Genomic DNA, 17,716 nt, shown 5'->3' on the forward strand with positions numbered 1-17,716 from the left:
CTCAGCCATCCCAACCCCTTCCTTATCCCTTTTATCCCTTTGCCTTTCAATATTTTTCTTCATAGAAATTATCATTATCTGAAGATATTTTTACTTTGTTTTTTTCTATACTGCCCTTCTCTCTCTTATTAGAACATAAGTTCCATTAAGGGAGGGACTTCGCCCCTTCCCCTCTGCATCTCTGTATCTCCAGCACTTAGCACAGTGCCCACCATGTTCCAGACCCAAATAGGCATGGATTAAATAGCCATGAATTAAATGGAACTGGTCACTTTTATAAATAGATAAAGGTTTTGAGATTTTTTTGAAATTTATTTTCTGGCAAAGGATGATGATTTTGTGGGGCACCTGGGTGGCTCAGTGGGTTAAGTCTCTGCCTTCAGCTCAGGTCGCAATTCCAGGGTCCTGGGATAGAGGTCTGCAGTCAGGCCTCTTGCTCAGTGGGGCGTCTGCTTCTCCCTCTGCCTATGCTGCTCCCCCCTGCTCATGCTCTCTCTCAAATAAATAGATAAAATCTTTAAAAAAATCATTCCCACCAAATTGGTTAGTAGGGGGCCACTGTGCCGTGTCTGTCTGCGTAAATGCGGGCGCATAAATCAGAAATCTGCCTGTGTGCTTCTACCCTGGCTGACCAGATGATGTTTTCAGAGTCCTGCAACATGCTGTTAGTTTGGTAGCATGTATTTCGAGTCTTTCTGTAAATGTGATAGACAGTGAAGCTATTAGATACACAAATAGTGCTTGATAATTTCAAACAGGAGTAAACAAAAATTCACCTTATTAAAGCATTCTATTATTCACAGGGTTTCCACAGTACGGAGATGTCAAATGCTGATTAGCGCTACTGTTTTCCTAGTGTTTGGTTGTCACAGCCATGGTAATGTCACTGCTCATGTGCAAGCAGCAGGCTGTACAATCTTTCTGTCAACTGTTTTTGCAATTAGTGATAAATTGGATTATTTTTTGGTTGGAATTAATCTGTTGCCTAGTCTGTTCCAACTGGACATGTTTTATAGAAACATGTGGAATCAATTATGTATTTAAAAGAGATTACTTTGCCCTGCAAGCATAGCCCTGAAATTTCTCTTCAAAAATTGAGGTGCCGATCAAAACCGCAATATTGAACATAAATTGTGACTGGAATTGACCGAGCAGTACCAGGAATTTCTCTTCAACAGCATCCTGACAGTCCACTGATGTTGACAGCTCTTAAAAATAAGGTTTTCCAGATGATCTTTTCTAAATGCAAAATTTCCTAAAATAGGCTGCTTCTTGGTATACATTAGTAGCTTATAGAACATTTAACCTAAATGAAAACCTCATGCTGTACAAATCATCAGGTGACTGTGGGAAGGGCTGTCACTGAACTTAGAAGTAGAAACAGCAATACTACAATATTAGTTTGCTAGAGCTTCCAAAATAAAGTACTCAAACTGGGTGGCTTAAAAACCAGAAATATTGTCTCATGGTTCTGAGGGCTAGAAGTCCAAAATCAAGGTTATTGCAGAACTGGCTAGTTTTGAGGGCGGCAATGGAAGAATGTGTTCTGACCTCTCTGTCTGGCTTGTCAATAGCCATCTTTTCTTTATGCCTGTCTACAGTGTTTCTATGTGGTCTTTCTCCCAAGTTCTCCTTTTTTAAGGAAATCAGTCCTCAGGGATTAGGTGCCTACCCAGTCCAGTATGACCTACTCTTAACTAATTCTATCTGTAATAATTCTATTTCCAAATAAAGTCATATACTCAGGTACTGGGGGTTAAGGATTCAATTTATGAATGAGGGGGATATAATTTAACTCATAACAACTACAAATAATTATCTCTTATATGTTTAATATTATATTTAATCCTTTATGAGGTAGCTAATATTATTCCCATTCTGCAGATGAGGCTAAAAGAGTAAAATTTCCAGACTTTGTTACCTGCTGAGGTCAGAGTTACTTCTAACTCCAAACACATGCTGGCTTTCCCTTACACCACTGGATGCTTTGACTGAACACCAGCATCACCTTTGTGACCAGGGGCCATTCTTGAACAGCTAAAATACAATCTAAAAACAAAGTGATGACTCCACAATGTACTGAATTACTGACTTTCAGAATTGTCAATTACCTGTTCCTGTGTCACTAATACAAAATCTTGTGGCTTAAAACCACACCCATCTTACTATATCTGGTGACAGGAAAGGCTCTCAGATGGCTGGTCAGTGGATGGGGAGATCCACGGGGTTCACTTACTGTATTTAGCTGACGGTTGGGGCTGGAGGGTCCACGAAGCCTTCCTGTGCATATCTAGGATCTGAGTGCGGACAACTGCAAGGATGAGCTCAGACCTTGGTCTTCTGGTTTCTACAGTTCTTCAGCAGGGTGGTTGGACTTCTTCCATGATGGCTCAGGCTCCCAGAGCAGGTCTTCCAAGAGACTGAAGCCAAAGTATAGGACTTCTGCCCTGGTCTCGGAAGTCATATGGTTTGGTTTGGGCCACATTTAATTTGTCAAAAGTGGCCAGCTTGGGATTAAGGGAGAGAGATGTAAATAGTTTACTTGGGAACCATGTTTGAAGCCCTGCTACTAAAAAGCTAGAAGCATCTTAAAAACCATCTCGTTCTGTTTTCAGTCTTGTTTGATACCAGTACATGTAAGTTTTGAACATCCTGTATAATATCACAAATATCACTACATCACAGTAAAATAATAATTATGTGTTAATGAATTCAGTGATATTTCACTTGATCTTAGATTCTGGTGTATATAATGACAGAAATAAGAAATAAGGGTGTGTCCTGCATTCACTTATATTTATTTTAATAAATTAAACTGATCTTAACTACTTAATTGAGCCTTAAGGAACCCAACTGTTAGAATGGCAGCCTTGTTCTGAGCACATAGAAAGAAAAGCAATGAATTATCTCAGTTCTTAAATGTTATATTTCAAATATATGAAGTCCTGACAGATGACAAGACTTATCCAAGATCATCTCTGGTCTAGAGAATAGACCTCCTCGTAATGCCTAGATTGATTCCTAATCAAACCATGTTCCTCTCTCTTCTACTTTACTAGTAAATTTTGCAGCAACATAACACAATATAGCGGTTAAGTATAGACTCGGGAGCCCAAGTATTTAGGTTCATAATTGTGGTTGTGATTATGGGAAAGTTACCTTGTCTTTCTGGGCCTCAGTTTCTTCATTATTATATATAGTAATGTTTTAATGGGGATGTGAAAAATTAAAGTACATGGAAAGAACTTAAAGGATGCCTAGGATATAGTAAGTGCTATATAAATATTTACTGTCATTGTTTTACTCACAAAAATATATAAATAACTATTAAGATACTTTAATAGGAAACATCTCTCTTTCTCCTTTATTTGATGATAGAAAAACCTCACCGTTTGAAATTACTTAACAATGTTAATTATACAGCTATAATAATGTTAATTATACAGTGTGATATATAATATATATGTAATATATAATATATTGATATATAAATATATACTATATATGTAATGATACATAATAATATAACATGTTACATTATATATTATATAATATTTAATAATACATAATACATAATTTAATACATAATACATGTATGTATTATGTATTATATGTATATGTACATATTACGCATAATATTATGCATAATATGTACATATACATATAATACATAATACATACATGTATTATGTGTTATTACAAATAATACATAATACATAATTATGTATTACATAATTACAAATAATACATGATTATGTATTATTATGTATATTATGTATTAATAATATGTATTAATATGTATTATATATGTATGTGTGTATTAATATATAATTAATATATTAATAATACATAATATGTAATAATATTGTGTGTTACTATATATTCTATATTATTAATATATGTTGTATTATTATTTGTTCAAAATACCTTAGATAAAATATTATGTAATATATATATATCATTCGTTCAAAATACCTTAGACAAAATCTCTAACCTATATGTGGACTTTTTTAAAAGATTTATTTATTTATTTGAGAGAGAAAGAGACAGGGAGCACAAGTTGGGGGAGGGTCAGAAGGAAAGAATCTTCAAGCAGACTTCCTTTTGTGCATGGAGACTGATGCACGGCTTGATCCCAGGACCCTGAGATCATGACCTGAGTCAAAATCAAGAGCGGGACGTTTAACTGACTCAACCACCCAGGTGCCCCATATGTGGACTTTTAATTCTAAAACAAGTTTTAAAATTTAAAATTTAAAAATTTTATGCAAACTTTTCCTAAATTCTTACTTTATAGATAAAGAAGGTGAGGCCCAAAAAGGGTAGGTAAATTTATCCAAGTCTACACTGCGTACAAGTGAGAAACAGTATCCATTTCTCTTAATAAATCAGTGACATTTTATCCCTAAATATATTTCAAAATCAAGATTAAGCCATAACTTCCTCAATTTGCATTAAGTGGAAACTTGCACACCAAAATCTATTCCTTGAATTTTATGGTTATACTGAAATGCAAAATATCTCGAGTAGCTGGTAAAACTTGTGTTCCAGTAGGACTGTCAGCAAGTGAAAAGGCACGGTAAGTGTGGAATATATTAGGAAATGCCTGCCAAAGCAGGTGATGGTTCAGTATATGATGATGGTGCCTGTGCCCTCTGCCAAACTAGCGTCTAACATATGTGCTGACCGAGAGTGCTGACTGGTACAGTGTTGCTGGAAAGATGGAGTATGAGAGTTTTCTCTTTCGCACACCCATGCTGTGGAAACGAGAATTATTGAACTTTAAAAGCCAGTTGTTGAGTGAAATCATTGCTGAGAAACCAGAGCTGTTGGAAGAGCAGCAGTTCGTTAAGACAAACATGTTGCATACTGAGAAGGTGTGTGTGCAGTGGAGGAGGATTCACACAGCCAGAGAGGGAAATCTGTGCTCTAGAACCACTTTATGCCTCTCAAGGAAATGGGAATCCCAGTGTTCAACAAGGAAGACATAATCATTAACCATCTCCCACTGTGAATGTCGCCCAAGTGGGCCAGCTCGTCCCTCAAGCTGTTTATAGGAAGGCTCCATCTGCAAGGATTCTGTGTCTTTACATCTGCGTCCGCTCTAGCAAATAAACAGGTTTATATATGAAGAAATAATTTGTGTTTAACGCGTTTCACGGTCTTTGCATTGGCCCTGCCTGGTTTCCATCTTAACAGCCTCTCCGGTCTTACCTTGACCCCATCTCTTTCTCTTCAACTATATCTGCTTCAGCCACACTGGGCTCTTATTTCTTAAAATATCCCATGTTCTTCTCATTCTCCAGTGTTCACACATCCTAGGCTTTTTTTTTTTTCCTGGAATGCTCTTTCTATCCAGTGTTCATTAAATTAATTCTCATGCATTCTTTAGGGCTGAGCCTGCTTCTTCAGGAGGCTTTCCCTACATTCCAATATTAGGTAACTACCCCATGTCACATGTTCTTATATCCCACCATACTCCTGCAGTGACTTGGGGAGTTTGTATCTTTTACCCTATTAGTACACGAGAGCATGAACTATACCTCTTATGTTCAGTGCCAAGACCCAACCATCCAGCCCCCTGTATGCAGACATGATAGTCATTAGGCTGCCAAAAAAAAATTTTTGTAGTTTAAAAAAGAATCTACTGAAATCTATCATAATTTATGTAAAAATGAATGAAATCAAATAGTTGCTTTAAAATTAAAAATGACTTAATTTTTTTTTTAAGGTCAGAAACCATGTGATTTGCTCAGTATGTGTTCATTCATCCCTTATTCATTCAGTATGTATTCCGTACTTAGCATGTCTGGCACAGTAGCTGTGCAAGAATTACTTCTGAGTGACAATGCTCAACACTTGAGAACTCTTACAGTGTTAAATAAGTATGAATTGTTATCCAGCAGTAGATTCCTATTAGTTAAAATACACACAAAAATACAAAAGTAAACAAAAATCTTCTCTAATCCCATGACACAGGGTTAACTGTAGACTACTGACAGTATTCGGCTTTATGTCCTTCAAGTCATTTTTCTCTGAATAAGCATTTCCCCCTCGCTCCCGCCTTCCTTCCTTCTTTCTTTTCTTTCTTCCTTCCTCTCTTTCTTTCTTAACTAAGATTATAGCATATATAGTTTTATAGTATTCTTTTTTAAAAATTTTTATTTTTTTTTTAATTTTCCGGTCTTCCAGCATTCATTGTTAATGCACCACACCCAGTGCTCCCTGCATCCGTGCCCTCCATAACACCCACCGCCAGACTCCCCCGACCTCCCACCCCTCTCCCCGCCAAAACCCTCAGTTATTCTTCATCAATTCACATTCTATTATGAACAGTCCTATTTTGTTAAGAAGACCTAATTATTGAGAAAATGTTTAGGTTGAATAGTGGTATTTTGTTTATATTTCTTAAAAGAGTACCTTTTAGAGATCCATACAGCTATAATGATGGATATGATGATATGATATCTTGGATTTGCTTAAAATATCAATGAAGCAAGATTGTCCATAAATAGATAATTTTTGATCCTAGGTAATGGGTACATTATACTGATGATACAATGATGGTTCATTATATTACTTTCTGTAGTTTTCTGTAGGTATGCTATTTTTCATTAAACAACTTTAAGAAATCTTCATTTGAAAAAAGGATGAACGGGATAGAAGGTCCAGGTTCCAGTCCCTATAAACTATATACTTATAAACTATGACCAGAGACAGGCTGTTCAACTTCTCCCTGTCTCAGTCTCTATATCTCTAACATGACAGAGGGAGAAGAGTAACTCCTTCCTCATGGGGATCGAATGAGGAGAAAAATCACTAACACATTTCAAACATCTATCACAGAAGAATAGTTCAACCCACTCTACGAAAACCCACTTCTTCCTCTGCTGTCCTGTGAAATAGGAACCAATTCCTATTCTGTTATTCCATGATAAACTGAAGCTAGGAAATTATTAAAATGTTGATTTTGGTTAAATATGAGGAGGATAGTTCTAATAATTATTGCTATCCACGGGGGGATGAAACCACCTCTAAAAAAAGAAGATCTCTTCCTACCCGGCCAGTGAGCAAATGGATCATCTCAAGAGGAGATTCCTACCAGATGAGACTGGTTATTTCTATTCTGAGGATTATATTAATCTAATGATTCCTGATGGGAGGTATTTTTTACCTCCTTTTCTCTGGATTTTGATCATTTGATGTATTGAGCTATTTGAATAAAGTACATTAAAATAAACTAGAAACATGCTGTAATATGATTTTCTTTGAGCCACAGTTTGCAATAAGACAAGAGTCGGTCACCTGCTTTCATCATCCTGAATTACCGCAAAGACCTCATTCAAAGCCATGTGTTTTCTTATCTATTGACATCAGGGTCCCAATGAGGTCTATTGTTAACAAGCATATTAATTCATAATTATACAATAGAGTGATTGCAGCTAGCTTATCAAGTCCTTAATGTTGAAAAAATGCTGTATAAGATTATGAACCATTTTATCATTATGTCAATATGATTTCTCAGTGTGATGCTCAACATATAATTTGGGTTTGAAATAAGAAATCTCTAGCCTCATAAGAATATCAGGTTACCACACATAAAACAATTGCTATAGAGTGGTAATTTTTACTGTGATATTTGTTATTTTATGGTATTTAAAGTTAAATTCTTCCTCATACAGCATGAAGAGTCAAGAGTAAACAGTAAGGGATAGAGTTTCTCAGTGTTTGATCCAGAGAAAACCACACGATCAACATCAGAATTATAGAGTACTAAATAAACTTTCAAACATCATGGTTTTTCCCCAAGACTATTAGACAAGAATGTCTTGGTAGAGATTAGGGACCTATATTTCTACAAACCTCCCTCACAAATCTTACAAAGACCAAAGCTTTGAAATTCAATGTAACAAAATTTAGCTGAGGACTATAAGAACATAAGCTGTTTGGACCACAATTCATAGGGCCATGTTTCTAAGGCAGTGCAGGTAACTAAAATGGTCATATTCATGATTCTGAACTGAATATACTGTTCTGAAGGCATGTGCTTCTGTGGCAGAAGCAAAGTAGACATTAGTCTGGGCAAGGGACAGTGCACCTGGAGAGGTGCTTTCACCTGAGGCCTGAGTCAATGTTAATAAGCATGAGGATCGTGGAGAAGCAGGAAAGGTGCATAGCAGAGCTCACAGCTTCTGGGAGCCACCAGACTTCAACTGGAATTTCAGTGTTGTTGAATATTTGGCAGAAAGTTATTAAAAATGTTGTGGTGCCTGGGTGGCCCAGTGAGTTAAGCCTCTGCCTTCGGCTCAGGTCATGATCCCGGGGTCCTGGGATCGAGCCCCACATCTCTCTCTGCCTGCTTGTGATCTCTCTCTCTCTCTGTCAAATATATAAATATCATCTTTTTTTAAAAAAAAATGCTGCATTAACACAATTACAGAATCCTAGATCTGTGAGAGACTGCGAGAGTCATCAAGTTCAACCCTTTACCCTTTATTGTTTTTGAATCTGCTTCACATCCTCATTATCTTAAAGTGTATCTGCTCACAAATTGAAGACTTACCCCAACTCAGTTCAATGTTCGTGGTTAAGTGTGTTTTATACAGTCAAATTACAGAGAGGGAGGTGGGAGGGAGAGGGATGGGAACTAGGAAGGGAAGAGAGGAAGGCAGGCCTAAGTTTCTTTCGGTGTTGCTATCTATAAAATCCTTTCTTTGCTTTGTAAATGCATATAGAAAATGATGAATTTTATAGAAAACTGGGAGTCACATCTGGCAAGCTATTTCTGATTTACAGAGCTAGGAATAGCTGCAAACACACTTCCTCTTACAGACTTGTATAATCAATCATTTGTTGCTTTCCCTTGCACATCAGCATTAGTTTTACATTACTAAGCTTTTTTCCCCCATTTTCCAGCATTAAAGGAGGTCACAAAGAAATTCAGTGCAGTTTTCAATTCAGTAAAATTAAGAATATATTTATTGAACAGTACTTCTCTCTCTCCCTCTTCTAGATAGCCACAAAGCTAAAGCCTTAGCTGCCACAAGCTTCTAGTTCTCCTTGGAGTCTCCCCCCAGCGAAATAAGAGAAGTAGAATAACAGAATAGACTGCTATAGAATTTGGGCTGAAAGGAAACTGTTTTAGAGCTAAGAGCTGGGGGGGACCGCTCAGTATTTGTAGGAAGATCCAGAGGAGGCTTTATGACAGAGACAGACACATGAGCTGATTAAAGAACTGACAGATGCTGAATAATTCTTTACCATTTCTTCTATGGCAAAAAAAGGGGAAAAAAAGTTTGAAAAAAAAAAATTACATTTTAAAGAAAAAAATACAGTAAAAAAAAAAAAAAAAAAAGTTTGAAAGTTGAAATGAACATAACTGTGCTGGAAACATGACAGGGTATTTTGTCATTTAGAGAAGCCTTTGAACAGCAGGTTTTTGTATGTCCCAGCTCCCCAGCAGGAATGTCAACCCTTTGAGCAGAAGGACTAGGAAGGCAACTTTGACAGTGGAGTGATTACAGTATTTTGAGTCAGCAAACCTTCATTCTCAGTCCTGCATTTGCAATAGCCAACAATATTATGTGAAAATTTCACTTGCATTCTTTGAAATTTGATTTCTTTATAACGTTGGGAATAAGAGACCGTTTCTGGGAAAGCAGTCATAAAGATCTCTTCAAGATCAATACAGTTTACAACAAATAATAAGCGTTAAAAAATATGAACTTTCTTAGAGCCAAGTGTACTCTCTGCACATAACAAGAGCTGGATATGTGTGACGTGGTTGATGGGTAGATGATACTGTGGGTATATTTTTGCAAACATGTTAGGTACTTGAAATCATGAAAATGGATAACATTATGCAAAGGGAATATGTAGAGAGAAAATTAGAGGAAGGATAGATGGTATCATCCCATTTATACAGTGGAAGGAGAAGAGAATCTCACCAAGAACACAGACAGTAAGTGGTTGGAAGTATAGAGCCATATGTCCCAAAGAGCATAGGAATATTGAAAGCAAATAAATACAAAATACCTGAGTATGAAGAGTCATCTACAGAGTCTAGTTTTAGAGAAACCTGAAATTACAAATAGTGAACAATTTCCATTGGCTGGGGCCATTGTCAGACTTTTTAAGAGTAGCTTCATGGGCCTGGCTGGAGGGAGTTGTCAAACCGAGCAGGCTGAGCAAAGAGTGACAGCGTCCACTGCTCTTTAGGATTGTGGCCGGCAGGAGATGAGAGAAGGTAATTAAGGGAAGCTGTATGAGAGGTGGAAGCAGAAGCAGGAGACTGACCCACGTGTATGGCCCCAGAACAGGTCATCATGGATGGAGCAGAGAATGTTTAGAGGGAATGACGGGAACAGTCAACAGGGATCTTTACAATCTGCTTTAAGTTCTGTGGTAGGAGGTGCATATGATCTTCACCGCCAGTCCTGGGAAATAGCAGAATTTTCTTGGGTGAATCACAGGGAGAGGGCATAGAAGAAGAACAGGGGGAAGAGAGGGACTTAGCATGTTTTCTTCGCTGGAATATGTATCAGCAAAAGGAATATGATATGCACAGAGATTATGCATAGATATAAACTCTGTTAAAATCGTTTAATGCCTGCATAGTGTCTACAGCAAAAAGCAAGAAACAAGGAGAAAGAGAGATATTTATGTTTAAATAAAAACTAATTTTTAAAAATGTTCCAATATAATTTTTTTCTTTGTACTCAACTCAGGCAATGAAACAAACAACGCTGTCATCCAGGGAAGGACTATTATAGCGTTGCTTTGGGAAAAATAAAAGTTCGGGCCCAGTGCCTACCCAGTGATGTATTATCTAAGAGAAATTAGAAGAGGCAGGAAATAAGAGAGAGAGTTTTATCGTTTGAATTCTGAAACACACCACACATTCACACACACACACCCCTAGAATAACACAAGGAAGGAAGAAACCAGGGTGAAATGAACATCACATTTGTACCATCATTATACAAACTGCAAAACGAAACTTCTGACCATTCATTTTCATTAAAGGCCCCACTTCCTTTTTAGCAGCAACTTTGACTCAGGACCTCAGGCAGGATTCCACTTGGCTTATTACAGCTGGCTTCCCCATTCACTAACTTTTATTCAAATTTCTTCACTTCCTGACATACCATGTTTTGCATTATGTTGATGTTCACTTGGAAATAGTTGTTTTCCTAGATTCTAATGATGTCTGTGCCAGCAGCTGTAAGCTTACTGAGAATACAGCAAATGTGTATGCACAGTACAAAATTCTTCCAATTAGGATTGCTGCTTAATTGGCAAGATTGCTGTCAAGTAGCATGACCACTGCGTTATACTGGAATCTGAATTCCATGTAAATGGAGATATTTAGAAGCTTATTAGAGAATTTGTTTGGGAGCTGAAAGAGAAAATAGTTGATGTGTTGGAAAGAAGCAAACCCGACGGGATTTTCACATTATTTCCTTCAACAAACTTGAGCAATGTCACAAACTGGTTAAATGTATCAGATGGGAATTCTAGCTATGCATCTTGGCAAGCTGTGTGATCTTACACAAGATTCTTTGGCCACCTAAGCCCTTGGTTTTTCTTTCTTTTTTTTTTTTTTTTAAAGATTTTATTTATTTATTTGACAGAGAGAGATCACAAGTAGACAGGCAGGCAGAGAGAGAAAGAGGAGGAGGAAGCAGGCTCCCTGCTGAGCAAAGAGCCCGATGTGGGACTCGATCCCAGGACCCTGAGATCATGACCTGAGCCAAAGGCAGCGGCTTAACCCACTGAGCCACCCAGGCTCCCCAGCCCTTGGTCTTTCTATATGTAAAATGGGGATAAAGTATCTGCCTTCTAGGGTTGTGAAATGGTAAATGTCCATCACTCGGCCTCGTGACTGCACGATAGTAATTTCTCAGGAAATTGTATCTACCGTTATTATCCAGTCAAGGATAAGTAGGATGTTCCAGATTTCCTAGTTCAACGCTATACATTATAGACTCAATAAATGCTATTAAATTTTTAAATTCTTCTCTGTTAAAATTTATTTCATTGGATTTGAATACTGGCTTGGAATAAACTATACATTTTTGAACTTAGGTGCACGTATTTTATGCCTGGTTTCAGAATCCCCCCCATTCCATCAGTAGTGGTTCTCTCTCCCTCTGTCCTGACTCCTTTGTCAGAAATTTGTAGATGTGATGGAGGTCAGGTTTGGAAGCAGGAGTATCCACAACATTTCCTCACATAATGGAATAAGAAACAATTTTTCTCATTAATTACGATGAAGGACCATCTGTTGCAAAGCAGTCATGGTCCAATTTTACTTAAGTAGTCTAATCAAGCTCTCGGTGCCTGCATTGGAGCTCCTTCCCTCACCAGGAGTTTAGACGTTAGGATGACTCGCTGATGCTCACATAGACAATAGGTCAGACGTGATGGCAATTCCAGTAGTCCTCTAACAGGACGTGATGTTTGTTTCATCCAACTACCCAGATGTGGGGACCATTACCCCTGGGAATTTCTAGTGAGCACTCTCCCAGTGCCTAGACATTTATCCTCTTATTGAGGATATTAAGAGGACATTTATCCTCTTATTGAGCCTAGCCTCAACAGTCGTGTCCAAACTCTATAAGTATAGATTATCAGTAGCCCCACAACCACACACATGTAACACCACTACAACAAATTGCCACTACTCCCACTGTGGGAAGAGAAGAAGTACAGATATTGAAGCAGCCTAAAATGAAGGTTCTCATTTGCTTATGTGGATGGTGGGACATTGTTATTATTATCATTATCATTATCATTTGCTGATACAGACTACAAATGATACTGTATCATTTGCTGATACAGAAAGACCAAACCCCACAAGTAGATGCAACACTTGGCAGGAGACCTGTCATGTCTCATGAACCTAGGGTCATTCCCTTCATCAGAATTGGTGCTGACTTCCAAAGAAGTCAGGAAGACTAAGAAGCCACTTTCTATGTGCACCCACTTGGTGCCTCATTCTAATATAAGGAAAAAGAGATATTTATCACATACTTAGGTCCAAGATTTCCTTCTCCCATAACTTTTTTTTTGTCCTATCTTACCTAAAACTGTGAAGACGTGTATTTGAGGATTTAAAAACTATATTAATTAAGGTAAAAGAGCTACTAAATGGATTCCAAGTCACATGGTGGGTGTTGCTGAATGGGAAGATTATATGAGGGATTGCTGTGCTCCTTTTCTCCATCAACCAGAGTATTTCCCAAGACTCTGCTGAGCTTCAAGAATTCAAAAGTGTTTATCCTCTCTATGAAACTCAATGTCACAAAAGGCTGGAAGAAAAAAGATTGAGTAGAAGATATGTCTTGGATTTAGATACTAAAAGTACTACATGTATTGGTTAAGTTTACAGGATTGATATATAGATACAATGATACCATGTGAGATACCATCTTATACCTGTTGGAATGACTAGAATAAAAAAGACAAGAAATAATACCATTGGGGAGGAAGATAAAGGATGAGATCTTGGCCTTTGCAACAATATGAGCGGACCTAGAGAGTGTTATGCTAAAAGAAATAATTCAAAGAAAGACACACACCATATGATTTCACTTATATGTGGAATCTAAAAACAAAAACAAATAAAAAAAATAAATAAACAAAAAGCAAAAAAAATTCAAAATATAAATTTGCATGTTGGGTTAAAGTACTATTGTTTCTTCAAGTCTTCAAGTGCCAAATGACCCTCTTCATGAGCTAGCTTGAAAACCATTGTGTAGGTTAGTCAGTACTAACCTGGAATATTCCTACAACATTCCCACAGTTGTTGTTGAGAACATTGTGAACAATGTGTGTAAAATTCAGTCCTTCAGAGAATGCTCTAGAATAGCATGAATACTCTGACATGGCTCTGTGCTTATTAAGTGTGATAATTGGTCTTTTGGGATCTGTTATCCTAAAGGAAGTTTTAATGATTTATATTGTTTCTTAATCTTATAATATAAAATCTTACTACACATGGTATCACAGAAACAATAAACCCATTTTTTAAACAAAATTAATTAAGACTTTTTGCCAAAAACAATTTCCTTTTGAGCAATCAACATTGTAGAACCTTCTCATTCACTGTCTTGGTTACCTATCACAAATCCATGTTTTCCCTCAGCTTGCTAAAATTACCCCGTTTTTTTCAGTGATCCACCCTCTCTTCCATGAATAAGGATTCCATTTAAAACAATAGGCAGTGAGTAGATCATGAGCCTAAGACAATCATGGTGACCCCACTGCACTTTGCAATAAATGATGTAGGGTTGGGTATGTGATTCTAACCAATGAGAAAGACAATGCTGATAGAGTACTAAAAGGAGCCCTTCATCATTTTTTTTTAAGATAGATTTATTTATATTTTAAAGAAGCACACAGTGGGGAGAGGCAGAGAAAGAGAGAATCTTAAGCAGACTCCATTCTCAGCATGGAGCCCACCGCAGGGCTTGATCTCATGACCCTGAGATCATTACTCTAAGATCATGACCTGATCTGAAACTAAAAGTCATATGCTTAACCAACTGCACCACCCAGGAGCCCCATCCCTTACTCTTAATAAAGAGATAGAGTAAGAGACAACCCTTCTTTGTACTTTAGCTCTTATTCTAGTTAGATGTGAGGCCTACAAGTGCAGGAATCAGTTAAGGGTAGAGCCATCTCCTAGAGGTGTGGGACCTGGGGCCTGATCAACCTTCACATATTTTCTTATACCAGTTCTTAAACCAACTCCGGATGAGCCTTTATTAATACCTTAAAAATCTAATTCTTTGGCCTTTATAAGTCATTGGAAAGGCTATCAAGATTGCAAACACTCAGGAGATTACATTTAGGTTAGCTGCAGCAGAAAACAAATTGGATGATGGAAACGAACATTTGCTATATAATTAGGAACTCAGAGCACACTTGGCAAATTCAGAAAAGCTGACACTTCTTAGTGTTTATGTTGCTTTGGTTTCAAGTTACCTGTATATATATATTGTGGCATGGAGATGGTAATAAATACTTTAGTTCTTTTTTTCCCCCAAGATTTTATTTATTTATTTGTTTGTTTGTTTGTTTGTTTGAGAGAGAGTTTGATGGCGGGGGCACTAAGAGAGAGGGAAAAGCAGACTCTCCATTGACCAGGGACCTCAACATGGGGCTCGATTCCAGGACCCAGAGATCATGACCTGAGCTGAAGGCAGACTGAGCCACCCAAGTGCCCTGAAATTCTATATTTCTCTTCATTAACCAGGGTTCATTATGGCCCGCCTCTAGTTCAATAGAGTGTATTTGAGATTAAATAAGATAGGATTTAACACTGTGGATTTGGATAATATGTTTCAAATATTCAAGAACTAATGGTCTAGCTGGAAATCACACGAACTATTCATTTAACACAGTAAGAAACGCAGTGCTTGGAGATAGTAATCACTTGGGACAACCACGACGATAAGTCCTGTGGGAGACAGGGGTCGGGAGGAGAAATGCAGAATTCTGTGATGGTGTCTGGCGTGGCTGGGCATGAAGCGATGAGACAGTGGGACATGGAGAACTGACTAGTATTTATACTGTGTGATACAGAGGTGGAAACAGGATGCTGTGACAGAAAGTATCTCATGGTGCGGGAGTGCTTCTTGTCAGTCTCTGCAAATTGAATCAATATTCTCCAAGTCACACAAACTGGAGTCCCTTTGCTCCCTGTGTGGTGTCCCACAGGTTACCAGGTTGTGCCTCTTCTTCCATCTGCTGTGCTGTGTTTCATCCCTTTTCTTTCACCTGCAGAAAATGTTTCCGCTGCAGAAAGCTTCCAACTATACTTGCTGTCTCCGGTCTGTGTGGCTTTTCTGTCCTTCTGGTAATCCTCACAATAATGTTTTTTCAAGGATTTTATTTATTTGTTTGTTTGAGAGTGTGGGTGAGCAGGTGGGGTGGGGATAGGAGCAGAGGGGGAGGCAGAGGGAAGGGGGAAAGAATCTCACACAGACTGGGCACTGGGCACTGGGCACTGAGCACAGAGCCCTAGGTGGGGGTTGATCTCATGACCCTGAGATCATGACCTGAGTCAGAACCAAGAGTCTGACACTTAACTAACTGAGCCACCCAGGTGCCCCATGCAATAATATTTTAAAATACTAATCTCAGTTCCTTTTGTTCCTTCTCAAAATCTCCTGGGAGTCCTGTGGGAAAGAATATAGAGATGAAAAGCCTTCTGTTGAAGTCCTCACAGTCTGAGAGGAAGTTACAGAAAAACACAAACATAAGTACAAAAAGTTATGGAGGGGTTAATGATAGAAGTTTGCTCCGTGTAGAAAGTAGCTTTGTGACTGACCAATATAAACTTTGTCTAGAGAAAACTATTCATTAATCCTCTATACCCAAACAAAGAAGAGAGTTTATCACCATACCTTTCCATAGGACATTTCTCCTGTCTGGAAAATCCTCTCCACCGAGTTCATTCATTAATATTCCAGTAGTTTCTAGCTTTACTTATAGCTTATACTCATTTTATAAGCACCTAAAATATTCTTAAAATGGACTCAGAAAGCCTCTTCCTAGCTATCCCTGTACTAGAGAGCATTGCCCTTTCAAGAGCAGCGTGTTCTTTTTATATACATTTTGAATTATCAGCCGTGGACTTGTGTACATGGAACCAAAAACCAAAATTACTTTTCTTCAGTTTAAGTTGAATCTTACAAAGCACCATTAAATAATTTTCCTTGTATATAACAATAATATAAATATTTGAAAATATTATGACTTCCCTATATTTTCTCTCTTCTAGGCCAGCTATCAATAACAGATTTATTTTTTTCTCAAATGGCATTCTTTCTAGAATCTTCACCATTTTACTGTTATTGTAGGAATTCATTATACAATCATCAGCATTTTTTACATAATAAAAATTGTGTCCATGACATCTGCTTTTGGCTATGGCAGATGAACTTGTACTGTCACAACTATTCCAAACATGATGAAAACCTAATAGTTTGCCACCTATCTGAAAACTTCTGTGGGCTATGAAAGCAGTGGACTTAAGGGAAAAGATCAGAGAGAGAAAGGAAGTAGCCTTAGCCAAGAAGCCATAGTTGAGGGGGGCGAGGAGGGTGGGGGAAGGTTTTGAGGAAACTGGCAAGCTGTGTAGCACATCAGGCAGCCACCTGCGGCTCATAGACCAGTCAGTTAGGAGACATCCTGGCAAATCCCTCATCTTCCAACCAGGACCCCTAACAGTCCACCTGCATTAGTAAATGCAACAACTCTCAGAAAAGCTGAAATGAATAATCTCAATCTAAGCATATATTCTAGTGATTGGACTCTTCCTTAATTGACTTCCAAGAAGAAAAAACAGAATTTAAAAAATAATAATCCTTAGATAAAAATAACATCAGCAAGACTAAATTAACAGTAAAACTGACTCCAGAATAGGTTAAACCTAGATTTTCATATCCGACATCTTGCATTCTATAAAAAAAAAAAAAAAAAAAAAAAATCAAGCCCACCAGAAGACTGAATGATGGAAAACCAAGAGAAAAAAAAAGATAAAATAGAAACTAATACACATGAGATCAAAGATATTTCTTTACACAGAAATGGATTTTAAAATAATTCTGATCAATTTCTGAAGATGTATTACAACATGAAGGACTTAGGCAGAGAGATGGCATCTATAGAAAAGTCAACTCAAAATTATAGCATTATAATTTTG

This window comes from Mustela lutreola, chromosome 1, assembly GCF_030435805.1.
Source record: "Mustela lutreola isolate mMusLut2 chromosome 1, mMusLut2.pri, whole genome shotgun sequence".
Lineage (NCBI taxonomy): Eukaryota > Metazoa > Chordata > Mammalia > Carnivora > Mustelidae > Mustela > Mustela lutreola.